Source organism: Cydia fagiglandana, chromosome 17 (genome assembly GCF_963556715.1).
Source record: "Cydia fagiglandana chromosome 17, ilCydFagi1.1, whole genome shotgun sequence".
Lineage (NCBI taxonomy): Eukaryota > Metazoa > Arthropoda > Insecta > Lepidoptera > Tortricidae > Cydia > Cydia fagiglandana.
In genome coordinates this window covers 14,857,174-14,881,785 of record NC_085948.1, presented here as the reverse complement: position 1 = coordinate 14,881,785, position 24,612 = coordinate 14,857,174, and the positions used below count along the sequence as shown (strand labels likewise).

Here is a 24,612-nt window from a genome sequence, read left to right as displayed (position 1 = left end):
ACGCCTAACCTAGCGGTGATAAGCAGGCTTTTCCGGGAATCCAGTAGAGTGTTAGGTCCAGGTCGCGAGAGGGGCCTGGCGTCAACCTTTTTACCTACACAGGTGACGATTATACCTCTTACGTTATCTTCAAGGTCTGACAGAGGGATGTGAGGATCTCACGTGTGGATCATTAAGAGTAATCTTTACTCACTGAAATCTGTTGGTAATTGAAGAAGCGTGGTCTTGTTATATATATTTATATATTCACATTTTATATTTGGAATAGGGCGCCTTATTCGTCAGTACCCTTGGCTACGGCCTATACTGCGGAGGGAGGCAAATTACACAGACTCTAGGGTTTGCAATACCTCGGTTTTGTCGGCCGAACGTTTACAGCTTAAATTAGGGTCCCTCTCACACACTTCCCCCCCCCCCCCCCCTGTAATACTAGAGGTTCGCTTCTAGTCTTACACATTAGAATAGGTGAAATTGGGGTAGAGTTAGGGTAGAGTCATTATTTGGGTGTTAGGGTTAATTATTATTTCTTTCTTTATTATTATTTATTATTTCACATGTATTTTAGTTACATACAGTGTTAAAATCATTAGAGAGTTAATTGTTTTAAAATACAGAATAAATTAAAGTCTAGTTTTAGTAGCATATGGATGGGTTACTGAGGCTCGTATATTAAATATGATTTAAAGATAATACATTTTTATATTTGGTGAGATAGGGGAACAAAGTTATTTGAGGACATACTAAATAATTTTGTTATAGGGAGCTAGTGACAGGCGAAGCAGTTCACTAGTGACAATTTGAGCTTTTCTATATTGGGTATCTAAGGGTTAAAAAGTCATGTTTATTAGACGATCGCTTCAGTATTCCATACATTTATAGTATATTCAGATAAGTTTCTTGGCGTTTCTTCTTGTCTGAAAATAGGTTCCGAAACGCAGATAAAAGTAAATATTACATAGTGTTTAGGAATACCTATTAAAAACAAAACAAAATAAAATAGGTATTATTTAGTTTAGAGACCCGACTTCATCCGAGGCGTGACAGTAGATAAAGTATGTTTGTACGTATTAATTTTTGCAACATTTACATATACATATTTTCCTTTAGCTAGCTAGATTAGCGAATGGATATAAAAGGAAAATATAATTACAAACAACAAGGGCTTACACTACTGTTCATGGTAACTGGTCACGGTAGGGCTCGGTAGAAGATAAATTCTAAAAAATATAATTTATTATTTAATTTTTTTCATATGATAGTGTTATAATATAGAAATACAGTAGAAATATTTACAATTACATAGGGTATTTTAGGGGTAGTATTTTAAATCCAAATCTAATCAGTCTGTACATAAAAGACGAAGGGTACTAAGGTTCACAACGTATTAATTTCACTAGACGATCACATGGCCAAATTTATTTATTTTTATTTATTTATAATTAATTCTGGATGAGTTTTATTAAAGTAGATTAGCTAATATTGGGTTAAGGTACATTTTTGGTACCGGAATGACCAGGATTAAATATATGAATAGTTTGATACATAAAGTAGCCTTTTTGGCTACATTTTTGCTGCCGTAAGAAAACTGGAATGTGAACTGATTTGATTTGGAGTTAATTAAATATAAAATAAAATATTTCTATATACTAGTATCTAAATAAATCAAATTTTCTTCCTCTGCTTCATTGTACTGACGTAGCTTGCGTGTTAGGGACTTACATCACCTGAAACAAACATAAAAATACGTTAGTGTAAATAGACAAATAAAATTTCCTAAAAATACGATGCGTTATACAAGTCCAAAAGAAAATAGGGGGCGATAGTTAAATGTTATCAATCAAATATATGCATATTTGTTAATGTACGGACATATACATATATGTATTAAAATTAAACTATTAATACAGTGTAGAAAACCAGTGAAAGTTAATTGTTTTAAATAAGTGTTAAATTAGTGTTATTTTATAAAATTAAAAATAAGTGTTAAATAAGTGTGTTTCTTAAGTGTTTTAAATAAGTGAAAAATAGTGTTAAAACAGTGTCATAAAGTAAATTAATTAACTAAAAATATATTAAAATGGAGAGATCTACAAGACAGCGAAAGGCCGCAACCAAGTCTAAATCTACACGTCAAAATATACAACAAACTACGCCATCTATCAAGAGAAGCACTGTTGATCGAGTTAATCAAAAAGCACGAGTAGCTCGTAAAAACATAAAGAAGAAACCAGATGTTAGACGTGGATTGTTCTATCATTTGTTAAGACAGACCGAACAGAAAATGACAGCGGGGCTTAGTCAACTACGTAACGAGCTTGCAACGGCAATTAGTCCTGTACAAGTGGAAACTATAGAGACTGCGGTTACAACATCGGAGCAACCAATGGAAGATACAGAGCATGTTGAAACAGTTTCAGGCAGTGAAAAGGAGCTTTCTACTGAAGAGAAGAAGACAATCATATACAATATTAAAAACACTAATATTGAACGTCCCAAGTTTGGCAAAACTAAATCGCATCCAGTGACATTTCTAGAAGACCTAGAATTTTATCTAAAAAGGGTCGTAACTGATGGAAATGAGATAGAAGCGGTTCTCGAATGTTTAGAGGGAACAGTTCGCGATTGGGCCAGATTGTATAAAGACAGGTGGACCAGTGTAGCAGAGTTCAAAGCCGATTTTCTGAAAACCTACTGGGGGACACACGAGCAAAATGAATTACGTAGGAATATTGTTCATGGAGTTTGGGACAAAACAAAAGTAAATAGTATGCATGATTATTTTGTGCAAATGGTTGGACAAGCAAAAATGTTGACATATGTTATCTCGGAGAATCAATTAGTGACTGATATAATGAGGCACTTTCCTCGTTATATACAACAAGCGTTTGCGTCATCAAAAATTACTACTATCTTTGAAGCTGCCGAGTTTCTACGTGCGATGGACGATGTAAACAAACAAGAGCCGCGAGCAATACCATCAACGTCGGGGGCCTCGAAACCATTCAATCAGCCTATGAGAAAAAATCAGACACAATATCAAAATTGGCGGAAACCAGAAGCAACGACAGCTGTTATAGAGCAAGAAATTGTTATCGACGACTCGGAAAACTAATATCTGCTGATAAAAACGTCCCCGGGTCAGCTACAGAAACAGATGATAGGGTCAAAATTCTAAAAATGATGTATAAAATGAATTGGTTGCCAGGCCAATTGTTAGGAAAAAATAATAATGGGTTGCGAGCGCCAATAGAACTAGAAATAGTCAATGGTGAACAAGGAGTGGGATTAGGTTATAGTAATTTAGAAACGATACAGTTAATAGGGTTACATGACTTAATTAACGTTTTAAAATTTGTAACACGGGTGTTTTGAAGGGGGGTAAAATAAATGATTGAAAAGCTCCGGCTTGTCTAAAATGGAAACAGCCATGTTAACAAAATAAATTGAAATCAAAATAAAATAAAATAAACTAAATGGAAACCTTGCTGTAGGAAAGCTAAGAGGAGAAACAATTAAACAAATTTATATCTAATAAACTTTATCTCTAAACAATTATTTCAAAAGCTCAGTGGCAAAGCTGGGTCGCTTCACAGGTTCAAGTTATGAAGGTTTACACCAATTAATAAAAAACTAAAAAAACTAAATTTCGAAATACCTAAGTTTTATGCACCAGAACTTTCAAAACTTTAAATTAAAATAACTATTGCTCTAAATCACATTTTAAATTTGTAGCCGAGCGCAGACGCAATTTAAAAATTAAAGATGCATCGGACCGACCTCAAAAACTGCTACCGGACCTGGAGCAGCGGGGAGTGGCCTCGCCTATCCCCGGGAAGCTGACTGCTAACCTGGTTGGAGCCGGCCAGTGCAGATGACGTGGGACAGATCCCACAGCATCATTTTAAAACTTCAAATTCGAAACATCTTGAAACTTCTATAAACATCAAAAGCTTCTAGAAACATCTAGAAACATCCCGGCTCCTGCAAAGCGAGAAAAGGAAATATTAGCCGATGCCCTTTATGGCCGCTAGAGAAAAAATGAAACAATTCTAAATTTAGCTCACCGCACTGGAAGCTGTTAGGACTTCTGGCGGAGCGCTCCCTTCCCTCGAGCAGGAGTCAACTCTGTAAAGAACCAAAACTTGGTTAAGAACAAACCCACAATGTTTCGCGCCATTGTGGAATTGATCACAACTAAATTCCATTTATACTTACTCAGTGGAACACACCGAAGGACTCGAACTGCTTCCACCATTTTGACCACCATGTGGAATGTGTGGTCTTATCACAAAATAGGGCTCATGCGAGCGTGCGTCCCCGGAGGGGTCCACACATCAAAAGTGCATGTCACCTCAGAATGACCTTCTCATATGTTGAGAACAAAAGGCAAAAAAACAAAAGTAGGGTGCCAATCCCCTGAAGACACAAATTCTTCGAAAATTCTGAACTGATTATTTAGACAAATTCACTCATGAGCCTAAGAAATATATTTTTATCATTAAATCTAATAAGGTTTCATTTCAGAGCCACTTTGTAAGTCTGTAATTTATATGTTTTGTTTTACATCAAACTTATTTTCTATCTATAAAAATCATACCTAAATCATACAAAGTTTTCCTGGAGTGACAACATAAATATCTCAAGTTTTAATTATTTTTACTCATATGACAACCCCGACAACAGATAAGCATCAAAAGGTGCATCTGAATGCAACAGATTATGCAAAGAAGTGCAATCAATCGAGTTAGTTTGGGATATTGTTAAAATCGTTGAAATAAGAAAAGGAATTCAACCCAAAAATATTAATTTAAAATCTAAGAAAATGTCTACGTTACAATACCCCCCTCCCCGATTTTAAGGTTCAACGTAGGTGAACCGCTCGCTGTCCTCAGCGACTTTCATCCTAAAACAAAATTTAAAACAAAGTGAAGGCAAGAAAACTAACCTACTCAAACTGACCTAGAAAACCTAGAATGTAAACAAAAAGTCTGACGCAACTTCGAGATTTAAAACATACCAAAAATGCTCAAACGAACCCCCAAAAAATCTTAAAGTAAAATCATACTAACATTAAACAATTTAAAATAACTGCTGTTCTGACCGAACAAAAAAATCTAAATAATAATCTCGAACCCACGTCAGTACCACGGAAGGTGAAAAAAAACTATGCGGCCAACTGCGCTGCACATAGAAATACGGAACCCTAAAAAACCTCCGTCTATCCTTCCAACCCGTAAACAAACCGTTGGCCTTCTCAGTACAACGCGACAAAAGCTTGTTGTTCTGAGAAAGTCAAAACCAACCGCCAGGACCGATGTTTAGCATTCCTCAAAAAAAAAACTCAGCTAGACCGGGCGAAAATCAGACCTATAGTCCACCAACTATAAGCCTCCAACGAAAACCTTTGTCGTAACCCTACCGGTTGAGGACACTAAGGCCTGTCCCAGCCCTTCAGGTAGACAACAATCATCAAACAAACCTAAAAAAATCCCAAAACGGCTCTTTGAGTTGGTGAGGTACACCTGTCCCCCCAACTCTCCGGAATCAAAAACCAAACCAAAAATATATATACCTAAACAAAACGAGGTATATAGCAGGTGAGTGGTTTGTCGTCCTTGGCGGCACGACGACTGGTACAAGACGAGGGGTCGTGCGTCCAAGGATAACTCCCCTAAACTCTAAAACCATACTAAACTGAAAAAACTACAACCATTTGACTGAGTTGCATTGCGGTAGCAGGCATGAAAAAGGTGGCGGAGACACCGAGTGCCGTTCCAATGCCTTCAAAAATGGCTCATTGGATCGTCAACACGATAAACAAAAGGTACCAAACCAAAAGGGGTACCGCGGTCGATATGTCCAAAAAAGCAAGAACCCAATTTAAAACAGCCCCTCAAAAATGGTAACTGCTGGGTATGAACCCCATACCGACCAAATGCGTAGCCACAAATACGCAAAATTGCACAAAACCGTGCTCGAGTGTGGTAAGCACTCGAAACCTACTACCGAAATCCAAACCTTTGGCTATGTTAAGGACTCGCTCTGACCTTAAAAGTGAGCAAGTTGTTTCGCCCCATTTATACATCACGCACTTTACCATACCGTTCATATCTCATCTGTCGCCCCTACCATACTTCACGCATTACAAATCCCGTTCTTCCATCCCCGCAACAAAATTAGTAGTGAATACAGTCAGTGCTGTTCACCACGTACCGTGCATAAAGTCGTGATTGGATATTTTACCATAATATCCAACACTCCATACGAGACAACCGTGAAACAAAACGTTCTTGTGTAGGCGAGGCCTTGGAAAATACCACCTTCTTGAAAACCTACCAAAACTTGTGTCAAAATTCTAAACATGCCAGCCTTATTCGAAATTCCCGCCAATTCTCAAACCGAGATTACAAACTGTATTCTTGGCGAAATAAGGTCTAAATAAAAAAACTACTTCAAATTAATATATCTCATTAAATTTGAGTACTAAAAAACCAAATCTCGTAACGTTATAAACCAAAACTATATTGTATTTAACTAAATAAATATCAATATTTAAACAAATTACAAAATGATTTTCCAAAACGAGCGTTTTTATAAACGCTGAACTCGTTACGAACTTAAGAAAACACTACTAAAGTTTACGCGTTTCCGAACGCACCTTACTCTGTGTCAAAAAAAAACAATTCCATGACTTAACCTTACTTTGCACTTTAAACTAATCTACAAAGAACAAAACTTTGGTTGCAAATACCATTTTAATTTGGAAAACTACCATCTAATATGAAACACAAGTCTTACGTTGTGTGAAGTACCGTTAAAAACTCGAATTACGGTAAATATTAAATACGCTAAATCAGCGACTCAAAACTACACAGAGTTAACCGAAAACTACCAAAAATACAGGTAAAACACTAAATCTTGAGATCAGGAATCATCTTATTTCACACGATTTTCCCTCTCCCTTCAAAATCAACGCTAAATGTCATTTCAAAGTCAAATAAACTAAACTAACCCAAAAAATGTATTGCATACCTCAAAATTTAAGTGAACTTGTTACAGATTACATCAAAACCGTGCTGAATTTGGATATTACCACTACAAAACAAAAGGCATCCAGCCATTTCTACAACTGGACTGCCGGATCACAGGAATTTATAATTTTGAAAATGAAATCATGTCAATTGTTCTGGAACTATAAGCGCTAGCACGCCGAAGAAGAATATCTTCATTCTTTAAGAAGTTAAATGATCATGAAACACCACAAGCATCTCGCCGGACACTACTGCCAGACCAGACTTCCATACTAAACTGTTTCCCCTGCGGCTATGCGGAGATTTCTGAAAAACAAAATGCCGACATCGCTTCCACAGCTCCTTGGACCTAGGATGATCTCCAGATTGGCTTGACCACCCTAAATAAATGTACCTATCCATAAGCTGTGAAATTGAGTGTTGCGTTTCAACTTTATTAAACTAAATATGCTACTGCATTGAAATTTCTGGTGCTTCATGTTTACAAAAACTGTGCTGTGTATAGAAAATAAAATAAAATAATGTTAACATAACTATTGTTTTCCTTAACAAACTTGAAATGTGGTGAAATTATTATGCCTTCCGGCTTAACTGTTAAAACATAAAAAATTACAAAATTCATTATAAAACATTTATGAAAGTGCAGTTCCATCAAATCTATGAAAATCACAAAACAACATTCTACTAAAATTCACATATTTTCCTCCTAAATATGAAATTCTGGACTAAATATAGATTACTACAAGTGATCACAAGTGGCAAAATTGTGTTCTCCTATCTTATGTTACAAAATACAAAATTCTTATTTTTTCATTGAAATTTAAATGTTAAAAGTGAAACCAAACGAAATTCTAGTGTCAAAACTTCAAAATAGTATCCAAATTTACTAAAAATGCAACACGTGTTATTGACATCTGTCAAGTCAGCAAAATTTCATAACCTCTAAATGTATCATACAAAATTCTATGATTTTCGAAAATAATTACATGTAAATGTACAGAAAACAGCATAAATGTGAGCAAATGCCCCAATTATGGTATGCAATACCCAAAAAATCTTTGAAATGTAACAAAATACTCTACAAAAGGTGAGTGAAACAAAATTATTTTCTGGTGCGTAAAAATAAGTCTAGACTTTTCCTGCAGCAAGTAATTATTTAGAAACCTGAAAAATTCTTGGGCGCCATTGTAACACGGGTGTTTTGAAGGGGGGTAAAATAAATGATTGAAAAGCTCCGGCTTGTCTAAAATGGAAACAGCCATGTTAACAAAATAAATTGAAATCAAAATAAAATAAAATAAACTAAATGGAAACCTTGCTGTAGGAAAGCTAAGAGGAGAAACAATTAAACAAATTTATATCTAATAAACTTTATCTCTAAACAATTATTTCAAAAGCTCAGTGGCAAAGCTGGGTCGCTTCACAGGTTCAAGTTATGAAGGTTTACACCAATTAATAAAAAACTAAAAAAACTAAATTTCGAAATACCTAAGTTTTATGCACCAGAACTTTCAAAACTTTAAATTAAAATAACTATTGCTCTAAATCACATTTTAAATTTGTAGCCGAGCGCAGACGCAATTTAAAAATTAAAGATGCATCGGACCGACCTCAAAAACTGCTACCGGACCTGGAGCAGCGGGGAGTGGCCTCGCCTATCCCCGGGAAGCTGACTGCTAACCTGGTTGGAGCCGGCCAGTGCAGATGACGTGGGACAGATCCCACAGCATCATTTTAAAACTTCAAATTCGAAACATCTTGAAACTTCTATAAACATCAAAAGCTTCTAGAAACATCTAGAAACATCCCGGCTCCTGCAAAGCGAGAAAAGGAAATATTAGCCGATGCCCTTTATGGCCGCTAGAGAAAAAATGAAACAATTCTAAATTTAGCTCACCGCACTGGAAGCTGTTAGGACTTCTGGCGGAGCGCTCCCTTCCCTCGAGCAGGAGTCAACTCTGTAAAGAACCAAAACTTGGTTAAGAACAAACCCACAATGTTTCGCGCCATTGTGGAATTGATCACAACTAAATTCCATTTATACTTACTCAGTGGAACACACCGAAGGACTCGAACTGCTTCCACCATTTTGACCACCATGTGGAATGTGTGGTCTTATCACAAAATAGGGCTCATGCGAGCGTGCGTCCCCGGAGGGGTCCACACATCAAAAGTGCATGTCACCTCAGAATGACCTTCTCATATGTTGAGAACAAAAGGCAAAAAAACAAAAGTAGGGTGCCAATCCCCTGAAGACACAAATTCTTCGAAAATTCTGAACTGATTATTTAGACAAATTCACTCATGAGCCTAAGAAATATATTTTTATCATTAAATCTAATAAGGTTTCATTTCAGAGCCACTTTGTAAGTCTGTAATTTATATGTTTTGTTTTACATCAAACTTATTTTCTATCTATAAAAATCATACCTAAATCATACAAAGTTTTCCTGGAGTGACAACATAAATATCTCAAGTTTTAATTATTTTTACTCATATGACAACCCCGACAACAGATAAGCATCAAAAGGTGCATCTGAATGCAACAGATTATGCAAAGAAGTGCAATCAATCGAGTTAGTTTGGGATATTGTTAAAATCGTTGAAATAAGAAAAGGAATTCAACCCAAAAATATTAATTTAAAATCTAAGAAAATGTCTACGTTACAAATTAAAAAGCGAATTGATCGAATTTGATGTAGATGACGAATTTATCGCGTCCGTGTTTGAGGAAGAAAAAGAAATACCGGAACCAAGTTCGTTTAAGAGTGAAGTAATTATACGTATGCGAGATTTTCTTATAAGAGCTTTGCTAGATACAGGTAGCGATGTGACGGCTATGTCTGAGGAATTTTGGGAGGTTGTAAAAAATAAATATCCTGAAATACCTGTAATGCCGATCAAGCCTTTTAATATCAAATCAGCGTCGGGGCACAAAAGTAAAGACATTAAAATAACAGCATTGCTACCTATCGGTATAAATGACTTACAGATGGAAATCGGATTTGTAGTAATACCTAATCTAAGTTTTCCAGTGATATTAGGATTTGACTGGATTAAGGAAAATGTAGTATCGATTGACCTAAGAAAAGAGAAATGTGGAGTCAATATCGAATATAAAGGTGAAATCACTTGGATACCATTTCATGATCGATATAATGGATGGCAAGATCAATGCAGCATAGAGTCGTCAAACCAACCTCAAACGCAAGTGACATGTAAGGTCGGAATAACATTAGTAGAAAGTGAGAAAAAAGCTTTACATTCGGTATTGACAAAACATAAAACATTATTTGACTCAAAATTAGGCAGGGCTAATTGTTATCAACATGTGATAAAAATGGAATCACATGCACCTGTAGTAAAGAGAACGTACCCCGTGCCATATGCGTATCGCGAGAAAATAGAATTAAAATTACGCGAATTAGAAGAACAGGGAATTATTAGTCGTTCACAAACTGAATATTGTAGTCCGTTAACATTTACATTAAAGAAAGACGGAACAATAAGAGTCTTATTAGATGCGCGTGAAATCAATAAGAATATGATTTCTGAAACCGAAAAACCAACTTTACAATTGGACGTATTAAACTCATTTCACGGAGCGAAATTTATAAGCGTAATTGATTTGAATAATGCGTACTTTCAAATACCACTCTCGGAAGAAAGTAAAAAATATACAGGTTTCAGTTTCAATGGGAAATCTTACGTGTATAACGTGTTGCCGCAAGGACTCAAAACATCTGTGGGAAGTTTTAGTCGTGCTATGGATTGCATACTTGGTCATGACGTTCGCGAATTTTGTGTCAATTACTTGGACGATTTAGCCATAATTACTACCGGTACCTTGCAACAACATTTAGAACACTTAGACATAGTGTTGGGAAAGTTAGAAAAAGCGGGCCTAACTTGCAATTTAGAAAAATGCAAATTTCTATGTAAAGAGGTGCACATGCTAGGATATATAGTATCAGTAGATGGAATAAAGACTGATCCGGATAAAATTAAAGCGATTCAGGAATTTCCAGCTCCAAGAAAAATTAAACAATTAAGAGCTTTCTTGGGATTGTGTAACTTTTATAGAAGATTTATCCCTAATTATAGCGAAAATGTACAATCATTGTGTCATTTATTGAAAAAAGGAGTGACGTGGCAGTGGGGCGTCGATGAACAAAAAGCTTTTGAGACAATAAAAAGGACTTTCGTAGATGTTATTCAATTGCAACATCCTGATTTTAGCAAACCTTATTATTTGCAAACAGGTTCCTCAGGTATCGGCTTATCAGGCGTACTTTATCAACTTGATGATAATGGGCAAATGAGAGTTCTCGGGTTTCATAGTAAATCTCTAAGAGGGGCTCAGTTAAATTATTCGACGACTGAAAAAGAATTTTATGCCGTTATTAATTGTTTAGAAAAGTTCGAAACTTATTTGAGAGGTACAAAGGTTATTATTCAAACGGATCATAAGGCTTTATTGTTTGTCAAAAACTGGAAATTATATAATGCGCGAGTAATACGTTGGATCAATTACTTAGAGCAGTTTCAATATGAAATTGAACATATAAAAGGTAAAGATAATATAGGTGCGGATGTGCTATCTAGGTACCCACCTCAAACTGATCTTTTGCAGGAAGATAAAGTACGGCTGCCTGAGATTCTTTATACTGAAACAGAAATAAATAAAGAATTGATAAGTAAATTAAAAAAGGTTAAAGAATTACAAAAACAAGATCCCGAAATTGACGAAATAATTCAAGGTCTAGAAAATGGTGATAGTAGTGATAAAATCGGTCGAATAATTCAAAGATGCTCGTTACAGGATGGTGTATTGTACTTCACTCCCGATAATAGTTCGAATAAAGTTCTATTTTTGCCAAGAATGTTAGTATCGGCTATTATAAAACAAATACACTTAGAAATGGGTCATCAAGGGGCTTACAAGGTCATAAAATACATAAAAGACAGATTTTATTGGAGGGGTATTACGCAAGATGTTAAAAAACTAATAAGAACTTGTCATACTTGTCAAATGGTGAAAAATGATAATATCAAACACGTAGGACCGTGCAAGTCAATAGTGAGCAATGATATCGGAGATTTAGTCATGGCAGATCTTTATGGGCCTTTACCATCAGGACAGTTCGGAATGAGTTACATTTTGGTAGTTCAAGATTCATTTAGTAAATTCATCAAACTATTTGCGTTACGGAAGGCTACAGCGTTATCTGTGGTAGTTAGTATGAAAAAATTCTTTAAAATCATTCAACCAAAGGCAATTTTAACAGATAATGGCTCGCAGTTTATTAGTGATCAATGGAGGCGTTTTATGAAAGAAAGGGGGGTCAAAACTATATATACAACAGTTAGAAATCCTCGTCCAAATACGACAGAACGCGTGAATAGGCAACTTGGAGTATTATTCAGGACTTACTGTGAAAAACGACATCAAAGTTGGGTGAAAATATTACCAAAGATAGAAACTCTATATAATAATACGTTTCATGATAGTACAGGGTTCACTCCATGTGAAATAATGTATGGTCAGCCTACGCAATTAACATTTGACAAGGAAATTATTAGTCATATGAAGAAAAACATAGCGGACATTAGGCAAAAGGTTAGAGAAAATTTAAAGAAAGCAGCTGAGATAAGGCAGGCAAAGTTTAATCAAAATTATAGACTGATTCAGTTTCAAATAGGGGATTGGGTTAAAATAAAAAAATTAAATAAATCAAATGCTCAGCAAAAGATAACAAAAAAGTTCGAAGCAATTTATGAGGGACCTTATGTAATTGCAGCAATTCCCTATCCAAACGTATATATTTTAGTAGATCCATATACAAATATATACCGAGGTAAATACAATACAATACATTTGTCAAGATATTATAAAGGCGAATTTAGTAAAAATAGCTGATCCGGCAAACGTTGATTTAAATGTAATGTTTGACTGATATTTGTTAAAGACTGTATTTTTATTATTATGTATTAGATAAATGAATTGTTATGTTTCATGTTGATAAAAAGGTTTGTCTAGAAAATAACTGTTAAAAAAAAATAGGTTAGATATTATAAGGATAGGTGTATTAGACATTGAATAATATTTTTAAATTTTTATAACATTGAGATTATTGACGTGTTTAGATGTACTTACCAAGTTTAGAGTAGTAGCATAGAGGTTTTATTATGATGAGTCGAGTGCGAAGGTGTTGAATGTTGTATTGTAGCTGAAATCATTAAGAATTTTATTTTATTAAATGTAAAAAAAATATACATAATTATTATTGTTATAAAGGTTATAATAGTAAAAAAAAAAAATGTCAAATTAGAATAAGTAATTTTTTGGACTAAGTAATATTGTTATAGAGATTTTTAGTAGATGTTATAAAAAAAGTGTCAAATTAGAATAAAGATTTTTTAGAATGAAAGAAAAAAATGTAAAAAAAAATAAGTAGGTAGGTTAGAATAGGGTCTTCAGTCCACATCCGGCATAACAGTAGTCCGTATGTGTGAAAGTAACACTATTCACATATACAAGTCGTTTCATGCATATACAATTAGACTAGGTAACTAACTTTGGTTTTGATTTTGTAATAACTTTGATTTTGTGTAATGGTAATTATCATTTATAAAAAAAAATATATTAAATTACAGTAACCTTTTAAGCATGTATTCTAAAGGGTTGGACTACCTTATGTTACCCGAAGGCACAAATAGCGGTAGTGGATTTTCTTTAAAAAAAAAATATATATATTATTATAAAAATTAAATAATTAGTTAAATATATAAACAAAATATTTTTAAAATAAAAGTGAGATAAACAGTAAATATTTTGAATTCATTAGTTATTCTGAAAAAAAAAGTATTAATTAAAAATAGTATCATTATTGGTATGTTAATAACAAGTAAGCATTTTTATTACCTTAAAATAAAAAGAAGGGACAGCATTCAGCGACACTCGGTTTCTTGTCATGTGGAACATCTGAAAAATGGGAAGTATTCAGTTTAGACAGAGAACATAGATGTTTTGTAATTATTTTGGCAGACATAAATTTCAGTGAATGAAAATTATCAATAATTATTAATTAGACATACATATGTAATACTTTAAAAAAAAGTAGTTGGAAAAAAAAAATCATTTGAAAAATAATTGGAGTAAATGTTTCATTATTGTGATATAGTTCATTAAAATTGTTGTATTTAAATAAAAAAAAAATTAGGTTATGAAAAACATACTTACTTAGAAAATGATGTCTCATAATTAGGAAGACTAATTACATATAATCATCTTACACGAACGCCTAATGTATCCTGAAATCATATTAAGTAAAAATTTAAAAATCTTAAATTCAAAATAAAAGTTCTAAAAATAGCTGAAATACATCGTGAGACGCATTCAGCCACTTATAAAAGATCGGGAAAAAAAGGTTAGCAGGTACTCCTTTAGTGTGTGTGACGACGCTTTCATGTCGTGTTAGTGTAAACAAAGATTTTAAACGAGAAAAATAATATGGTGTAAATCAATGAGTTGGATTTACTAATCATATTTATATACGTTATGAATAAATAAAATGACACTAAAATAGTATAACAGATTAAATGTTAAGTATAAATTAGCACTACGTAATACATACTATATACTGAAAGTTCTGATCGTGTGATACCAAATTGATATTCCTAGAAAAACATTGTAGTTTATATTAAAACAAAAATGTATGATAGTAGAAAGAACAGAGTATTACTTACATTAAATAGGATCATCTATGTTGTCTAATAATCCGGCTTCATTTATGAGGGCCTGAAAAAAAAAATTAAAAATTAAATAAACATTATTAAGATTCTATGGAATCTGAAAGTAAAATAAATGTAATTCAAATTAAAACAACTTACATTGAAATCCAGCGGAGGTTCTTCGTTTTCATCTACTTGCTCCGGGATATCAAATAATAAATTTTGTAAACTTGGTGTAGGCTGTAAAATAAATAAACATAGTTAAATGCAATAAGCATGTTTATATGTACAACAATAACATTATTGATTTCTTAATCATACATACTTCAACATTAATAACAGCGTGGTGTGGAGACCCCGGAGCTGCTTGAATTATTTGTATAACATATCTGAATCGTTGTCCGTTGGCTACTAATTTTTTCTATAACAAGAAATATTTTGTTTTAGCGTTAAATAGTATTGTGATAAAAATTTACAAATTATTAAAATAAAATATTTGCCAAAACATTGATATAATATAATAATTATGTAAATAATAATATAATTATGCAATATAAATATAATTAAATAAATGTATACAAACAAAATTATATACCCTTAATCTGCGGAGACGGTCCTTGAAATTCCTGATTTTCTTGTTTAACATTTTTAACAAAATTATAATGAGGTTCGTCATTCATACACAGTATTAAAAGATCTAGACGGGCAAGCTCGGTCAGAAATTCATCACCATGATATAAATTGTTGATGTCCCAAATTATTGGAAATTGCAATATCTTATAGTCAATTTTTTTAAGTTGCATTTTTAATAGTGTACACTTCACAAACACAAGCTAACACTTCAAATGAGGGTTTTTCGTTGCGTATAGTATAACCAATTGACAATTTGAAACCTATGGTTTGTGCCAGGGGGCGCCACTGTGGACGCCATAGACAAAGCAAGGGAAGTACTTATAGTATTCACCAATGATGTTGCTAGCAAACAAATTAATTGAAATTGAATCGTTTACAATATTTAAACTTGGATTTAAGTAAATATCATTAAACACTGTCATGAAAACATGTTGAGGTCATAAAATTTAGAAAGTTGAAATCGAATCTATCGATCGTATAAACAAAGGACCGTTTAAGACAATAGAATTACAAGGAAGGGTCATATTGAATGCACATGTTGGAGTTTGTAGTAAAAAAATCAGCCATGGTTCGAGGGGTTTTTTACCTGCTGTTGAAATGCGTGGTGTTTTGAGTACAAAGTTAGAGATAAAGTGTTATTTAGTTAATTTAGATAGTAAAAATACACACAATACATATTGAATAAATATATAATGAATAGTGATTTAGATTGAATACTGATTATTCAGCAAAGGTGGTCGACTAGGTAGAATGCCGAATAATTGCAAATATTTGTAGCATTTCTAGTATTTATAGTGTAAATGTACAAAATAATAACATGTTTAGAAACAGGCTATATAAAATATGAAAAAATGGTATTTTTGACTATAACATAAATACTTTAACCTGAAATTTGTTACATTATCATAAAATATGAAAACTATATATAAAAAATATGAAATTAAATATTTATCTTACTCTGCATATAACAAGAGGAAAATCTATATTTGAAGTTATTACTTTAAAAATAATATTATATATAACAATAAATAATTTATGCGAGAATTGGTGATAAAATAATACACGTGGAATATATCATACAGAAACATTGGCATAAATGTACAAATTTAACGAGTTAATTTGTATAAATAAATAATTAGATAAGATATAGAATTAAAAAGTAAGAAATACATTCAAACTTACCAATTATTTGTTCAACAGCAAAATACACTATAGCATTACACTTCACAATAGCACTCAACTTCACTACATCGGGTAAAATTCAAAACTGGTCAATGACAACGGACAGTTATGCGACGCATCTCCCTATTATCATTTCCGAGACGCATCTTTGCGGGGTTGCCATAATAAAATAATGAGTTATTGTATTACCATAGTAAGATATAAAACGAAACGTTAACTAAGATAGTATTAACGTTATTTCAATTGTTTTTTTTTAACTTTAAAATAAATAATTTTGCAAAAACAAATTCTGTTTAGTATTATTATTATTAAATAGGAGGGAGATTGGGGTTATGTCAGAAACATTGTTTTTATGTTTCATAAAAATTTAAGGTTTATTTGGTACATTTTATTATGATTGCAAATCATTGACGTTGGCTATCTGTAGAAAGGGCCTAGTAAGAGTTGAATGAACTGGCAATTGAAAGGCAATGAAAGATTATTAACTGATTTAATTATAATAATAGATAGATGGACATTTGTTAATTTTGCAAGAAGTGTGAAATTTTGTTTATTTTGTAAGAATGATTTTTACGGTTAGACAAATGTTAAATTGCAATCAACCTGGATTTGTTGGTATTTTGTTGCGAATAATACACAAAATAGTCAACAAATTCTTATCAGTAGGCTAAAATCGTATGACGATTCGACCCATTTCAAAGGGTAGTTTTTGTTGACTATACACTCCACAAGAAGCTAAGACCATGACTAATTACACACCTCATCGTGAATAAGATCTTTGATATCAAAACACGATGATGACATGTCAATGAACATGCATTATCACATTATTATTTGCGAAAAGAGTTATTGAAGCATTATTTTTAAATATATTTTATCGAGTTATTTGAGATATGGTTTTGTATAAAAAATGGTTTTAAGTTTTTTTTTTTAATAGAAAGATAGATAGTTGTATTAAAATGTCTACAAGTAGGACTTATTTTCATATATTATAATGATGAAGTGTTTACAGTAGTGTAGGTATTTATAAATTAAATGTTTTTGTATGTTTTTCTTTATAAAGATTTTCAATGGGATTTATTTACAAACATTACATAGTAGTTTTGATTTAAATCTATGTTATGTTTGTGAAGGTAATATTTTGATACAAGTATCAGGATATTATCATGGTATTTTTAGGTTTCATTAACACTTTATTATTAATATGGGAGTAAGTCTGAAGTCAAATATCTTGTTCATGTATGGGACATTTTCCAAGAAAACTTGATTGGCAGGGGTGATTTGGTAATGGAATTTGGATTGAATTTTGATTAATGAAGTATGAGTATCCTAGTACTTATATCAAATGATTTTTCTACTTTGTGAGGGGAGGTTTTATTGGTTCATTTATTAACCGGACAATGTGGTTAAGTCGCCGGATAGAAAGATCCATAGACTAGGATGAAACCATAAAACCGAGCTACTAGAGTTTATTGGATTCACGACCCAATACCCTAGACCGGCAGGAAAATCGTGACGAAAAGATAATCATAACACATTATTAAAATTCAATGATCTGGGTTTCATATTGGATCAATCACAATCAATGAGTATTGGTTTAAACACACATCATACACCACACGTTTAGTATACAAGGGAGGGAAAAAGGGGATAATACCAACAAATTAAGGATATAATTTTCATTTTTTTATTGGAATAGGGTCCGAGAATTCTACATGTATGTGTATACGCATACATTGCAAATTCTCGAGGGGGCGACTGTAACTAGACGCACTAGCTGATCTAGTTAACATAAATAATGATTGACACAGCTGATCAATCGATCTATATTATTTTCATAAACTTTAAAACCTCAATTATTATATACAAATGTTAATTAAAATAAATACATGTAAGTAACTATAATATATGCATTCAGTAAATTAATTTTAAATAACAGCAAAACATTCTCACGAGAAATTCGAAACAACAAACAAAAACTTAACTGAGTCAAGTTTGTAGTGGGCCATTAATCAGAAAAACTGATTCGCTGAATCCAAAGAGAATGGAATGTGTATAGAGAATTACTGTCGGTGAATTTTGTAGTCACGAAGATTATGCTGCCATCTGTTGACGCAGTATTGAAACTAAAGATGAAAATGTATAAAAATATCAATAAAACATATATATTTACATATAGACATAAATGATTTTTATTAATTTTGGAACGCCATGTGTTTTGATCCATGTTTTTTACATTGATGTGCATTAGAATTGTTGAATATCAAGAGAGTGGCGCCATCTGTTAGAGAGTGGCTTTGTCTTGATTTCCGAGGCAAGGGGTTTCTTTTGACTTTGCTTGTCTTATGGGATTCACATCTCTTTGCTAAAACTACTCAAGATTGGAACTCGAGTTTAAAGGAAATAAATAACAAAGTTTTTATTTTGAAGTGCGCCTAACGCGTCAAATGCGTCAAACGCGTTTCGTTAATGTCTTTTATGGTTATAAATACCCCCACGCCAAGCTGGGAACGGTTTATTCTATTTTTGTCCGTCGGATTGTCACGATCTCTGGCTCGCCCGTAGACGTTAAAACAAAGGTGTTATTTTTACGGTTGAATGTTTGACATTACGTAGCTACTATGCTGCTTTTTGTCAGACTGTTCAATTGCTAGTTCAGTGTAAATACTTACGTGTGTTTTGGTGTTTTTGTGTTTTAGAGCCAGATTAGTGTCTGATTGCACGGTCAATCAACCGAAAACGCCTAACCTAGCGGTGATAAGCAGGCTTTTCCGGGAATCCAGTAGAGTATTAGGTCCAGGTCGCGAGAGGGGCCTGGCGTCAACCTTTTTACCTACACAGGTGACGATTATACCTCTTACGTTATCTTCAAGGTCTGACAGAGGGATGTGAGGATCTCACGTGTGGATCATTAAGAGTAATCTTTACTCACTGAAATCTGTTGGTAATTGAAGAAGCGTGGTCTTGTTATATATATTTATATATTCACATTTTATATTTGGAATAGGGCGCCTTATTCGTCAGTACCCTTGGCTACGGCCTATACTGCGGAGGGAGGCAAATTACACAGACTCTAGGGTTTGCAATACCTCGGTTTTGTCGGCCGAACGTTTACAGCTTAAATTAGGGTCCCTCTCACACACTTCCCCCCCCCCCCCCCCCTGTAATACTAGAGGTTCGCTTCTAGTCTTACACATTAGAATAGGTGAAATTGGGGTAGAGTTAGGGTAGAGTCATTATTTGGGTGTTAGGGTTAATTATTATTTCTTTCTTTATTATTATTTATTATTTCACATGTATTTTAGTTACATACAGTGTTAAAATCATTAGAGAGTTAATTGTTTTAAAATACAGAATAAATTAAAGTCTAGTTTTAGTAGCATATGGATGGGTTACTGAGGCTCGTATATTAAATATGATTTAAAGATAATACATTTTTATATTTGGTGAGATAGGGGAACAAAGTTATTTGAGGACATACTAAATAATTTTGTTATAGGGAGCTAGTGACAGGCGAAGCAGTTCACTAGTGACAATTTGAGCTTTTCTATATTGGGTATCTAAGGGTTAAAAAGTCATGTTTATTAGACGATCGCTTCAGTATTCCATACATTTATAGTATATTCAGATAAGTTTCTTGGCGTTTCTTCTTGTCTGAAAATAGGTTCCGAAACGCAGATAAAAGTAAATATTACATAGTGTTTAGGAATACCTATTAAAAACAAAACAAAATAAAATAGGTATTATTTAGTTTAGAGACCCGACTTCATCCGAGGCGTGACAGTAGATAAAGTATGTTTGTACGTATTAATTTTTGCAACATTTACATATACATATTTTCCTTTAGCTAGCTAGATTAGCGAATGGATATAAAAGGAAAATATAATTACAAACAACAAGGGCTTACACTACTGTTCATGGTAACTGGTCACGGTAGGGCTCGGTAGAAGATAAATTCTAAAAAATATAATTTATTATTTAATTTTTTTCATATGATAGTGTTATAATATAGAAATACAGTAGAAATATTTACAATTACATAGGGTATTTTAGGGGTAGTATTTTAAATCCAAATCTAATCAGTCTGTACATAAAAGACGAAGGGTACTAAGGTTCACAACGTATTAATTTCACTAGACGATCACATGGCCAAATTTATTTATTTTTATTTATTTATAATTAATTCTGGATGAGTTTTATTAAAGTAGATTAGCTAATATTGGGTTAAGGTACACCACCCAACGAGCCAACGGACGCCAGGCGCTTCTTTCATCCGAAAGCGGCCACCATTCCAGCTGCCATTACTCTGCCTAGTCCTGCTCAATTTCATTTTAGTTTGGTAATGACCCAACCTACGTCATGTACCTTAGAGCGGCGACGGATCTCGACATACAGGGTGGCCAAATAAGAGATATACACTTTATTTTTGAAATTTTATTCTATAAAATATAAAAAATATTAAGTATTCCTTGTTAAATATAATATGTAGGGTCAGCAATTACACATGGAAAATAATGTCAGACAAATGTCCACCTCTAGCAGCATGGCAGATGCGAACCCTTTTCATCGCGTTTTTCATCACTTTTTCACACATTTCTGGCGTTATCTCAGCGACAGTGTTTCGAATATTTTGTTTTAATTGCTGAAGGTTCGTTGGCCTATTAGCATAGACACGTCCCTTTAGATAGCCCCACAGAAAAAAGTCAGGAGCTGTTAAATCAGGCGATCTTAGGGGCCAGTCAATGTCACCGTTTCTCGAAATTAATCGACCGGGAAACGTTATTTTTAATGTTTCTATTGCGTTTTAATGATTAAAACACGTTGTTCCGTCGTAAAGCGCTCCATAATAAATTTGCCGTATCTACACAAACTAATTTTCATGCAATAACTGTCATATTTACCGCCAAAATAAAATGGCGGCAAAAAATAGTTGTATACCTCTAAGTTGGCCACCCTGTATAATAAATGCCATCCTTTAGACAACATTGAAAAGGACGGCCCCTGAGGCGAAAAGCCCAAGCTTTTATTATATATAGTGGCTGTACATCTATGCGAAATGTCTGGGCCTACCCTTATACCGATGAACCCTTTAATTTTCGTGATTTTTGACATGTATGGGGCAGGTATTACACCAGATGATATAGCAAGTCTATAGATATTAGCGTTTTTTTAAGAATTAAGCTATGAATTATATTGTAAAATAAAAATATCCTAAGATCAAAGAATTTGGTCAAATCTTAACAATTAGAAGACATTCAATGAATAGTCTAGTTTTTAAAATATAATACTTTAAGTACTAGTGGAGAAGACTAAGCAAGAAAGCGGACCCTGGCGCTAGGCCGGGAAAACGCCAGGTTGAAGAAGAAGATAAGACATGATGACCGGTCTGGCCTAGTGGGTAGTGACCCTGCCTATGAAGCCGATGGTCCCGGGTTCGAATCCTGGTAAGGGCATTCATTTTTATTATGATACAGATATTTGTTCCTGAGTCATGGTTGTTTTCTATGTATTTAAGTATTTATATAGCATAGCATTATATATTTATTATAATATATCGTTGTCTGAGTACCCACAACACAAGCCTTCTTGAGCTTACCGTGGGGGCTTAGTAAATTTGTGTAAATGTCCTATAATATTTATTTATTATTTATTTTTTGTTTATTAATATCTATACTTTACTAGTGAAAATTCTTGACGTTAGATGTGCGTGTGGATTCTGGGTTCATGTATGTTGCCGGAAAAGAGGGAGAATGAATTCGGAACAGGTCGATGTGAATAATTTTTTTGTAAGTACGTACGTATACCTCACTAGATTGTGTATACACTGTTTAATATAATCTATATTAATACAGCTATTGAATGTGCTACTTGCTGCTCTCTTGTCTTGATAAGTTATGTAGTTTCTAGCGGCGTCAGCGAATCTTTGTTTTGTTTTTAAGATTCATAAAAAGAAGGTTTTGTGTTTTTTCTCGCATTTAATAAATTCTGGTAACTTTCTGGTAACTCTCATACTTGTTACAACGTGATAAAGTCGATAAAGAGGCGGCCATCTATGCCCCTGAATCCCGGTTTGGTGAGTTGAAAAGAGGTATAGGTCCACCCACAAGATGGACAGACGACCTGGTTAAGGTCGCCGGAAGACGCTGGATGCGGGTCGCTTCCAACCGGCACGTTTGGAGGTCCAAGGGGGAGGCCTATGTTCAGCAGTGGACGTCTTATGGCTGAGATGATGATGATGATGATGATGGGTACTAGCTACCCTCTCGCTACCTCTCATGACTTGACACGTCAGTCCACTTATGCAGCCGCCTCGCGTCAGACGTAGGTATTGGCGATTATCGCTAACGCCCTCTGTCGTAAATTCCAGCCTGAACTTATCAACCTTTAGTCTGAATATTTAGCAGCATGGCACAGATCAATATTGATTAGTACTCTCACTCAGAAGATTAGGCTACACAAAATACCTACAGTCGTTAGGCTACATAAAGTACTGTAGGTACTTTCGAGTTCATAAAAATGTAGGTACATATACATTTTTTCACCAAAATCACCTGAAAGATTTATGCTAGAATATTGGATGAATCAACTGTTTCTTTTAATTCGTCGCCATGGTTAAGATCGCTTGAACCATGGCGCCTGAAGAAAAAGTTAATTTTATTTATTAACAATAACGAACTAGGAAGCCAAATTGGTAGTGGCCTTACCATCGAAGATGTATCTATGTCCTGGGTGTAATAGCATCATAAGAAAGTAGCTCAATTTGAGCAGCAGCGTCTGGAAGACCTAGATGATAAGCGTCATATCCGCAAGACGACCTAAGCCATCCTACACATACACCCGCAACTCGACTGGACAACTCCATTGCGCATCGTGTGACCGCATCTTCAAGACAAAGTTTGGTTTTGCGAGCCACATTAGGGCATTTCATAATCCGGATAAGAATTGTTGATGGAGTCGCCATTGCCGGATGCGGCAAGGTAGGAAGAGAGAGGTCCTCGGTGTAATAGCAAATAGAACAATAGAAATGTACCTAATAATTAACATGATACATAGACCCATTTCAAAATTAGTTATATAGCATTGTTAAAGATAAATTAAAAAGTGGAAAAATTACTGTCTTGGGCGAGACTTGAACTCACGGCCTCTGGATCGATACTCCAGCGCTCTGCCATAAAAGATAAAAGACAGTTTATTTTTCAAGTTATATTACAAGTTGGCCCAAAATACTTACGTTGTCAAAGTACAATACACTTATATAATATAATATAATAGTAATTCAGCCTATATACGTCCCACTGCTGGGCACAGGCCTCCTCTCGAGCGCGAGAGGGCTTGGGCTATATACACTTATGAACGTCAAATAAAGCTACACCGGCTCTAACCCCAAACTACTTTACTCTCTACTCTATACTGCCCGACAACATTAAACCTCTCCTAAATTGAATTAGGGTATCCCAATATGGGACCGGTAAGATGCCAGTCACAGTGCAAGTTAATCAGTCTCGGTATTATTACCTTCCTGTTGTGATAACATCGAACCCTGCTTTATCATCCCGGTTTCCTCTTCAAAGGTCAACGCATTTAATCAAAGGGTCGTGTTACAGAGATAACGGGAAAGCTTCCGTATTTCCATCGTTATGGGCACAGGCGAGGGTTCGCCTCGGTGAAACCAGAAATTAGGGGTTGTGAACGCATTTTGAAATTTCTTTCGCCTTTAATGATAATAACAAGACAACTTATGAGTACAAAACTTCTCGCAATAAGCACTATGCGTGGATCCGACACCGTAATATATAATAAGTATGTCGCCATATTTGCAGAAAGACCTTTCCGAACTCGACGTCGTCGACTGGACAGAATCGGCTTTGGACAGAGTAGCATGGCGTTCTTTGGTGTCGGAGGCCAAGATCCACTTCGGGTCGTTGCGCCACTGCAGTACGTATGTACAAGTATGTAGCCATTAATGACACATTGATTTTAAACCCAAATTTTCTTGCTGGACAAATGTGTTTCTTATGTGGTCGTTTCCCGG

At 34.2% G+C, this 24,612-nt stretch overlaps 1 protein-coding gene and 1 long non-coding RNA gene across 2 annotated transcripts in view; one reads left to right on the top strand and one right to left on the bottom strand.

The window, feature by feature from the left end:
• Nucleotides 1-24,612, bottom strand: part of LOC134672595 (neuropeptide CCHamide-1 receptor-like) — a 269,080-nt gene that overhangs the window by 169,327 nt on the left and 75,141 nt on the right. The window lies entirely within an intron of this gene.
• On the top strand, nucleotides 5,590-7,564 carry LOC134672752 (uncharacterized). Its single transcript, XR_010099382.1, has 2 exons — nucleotides 5,590-6,903; nucleotides 7,060-7,564. It is a non-coding gene; the product is annotated as an uncharacterized LOC134672752 (long non-coding RNA).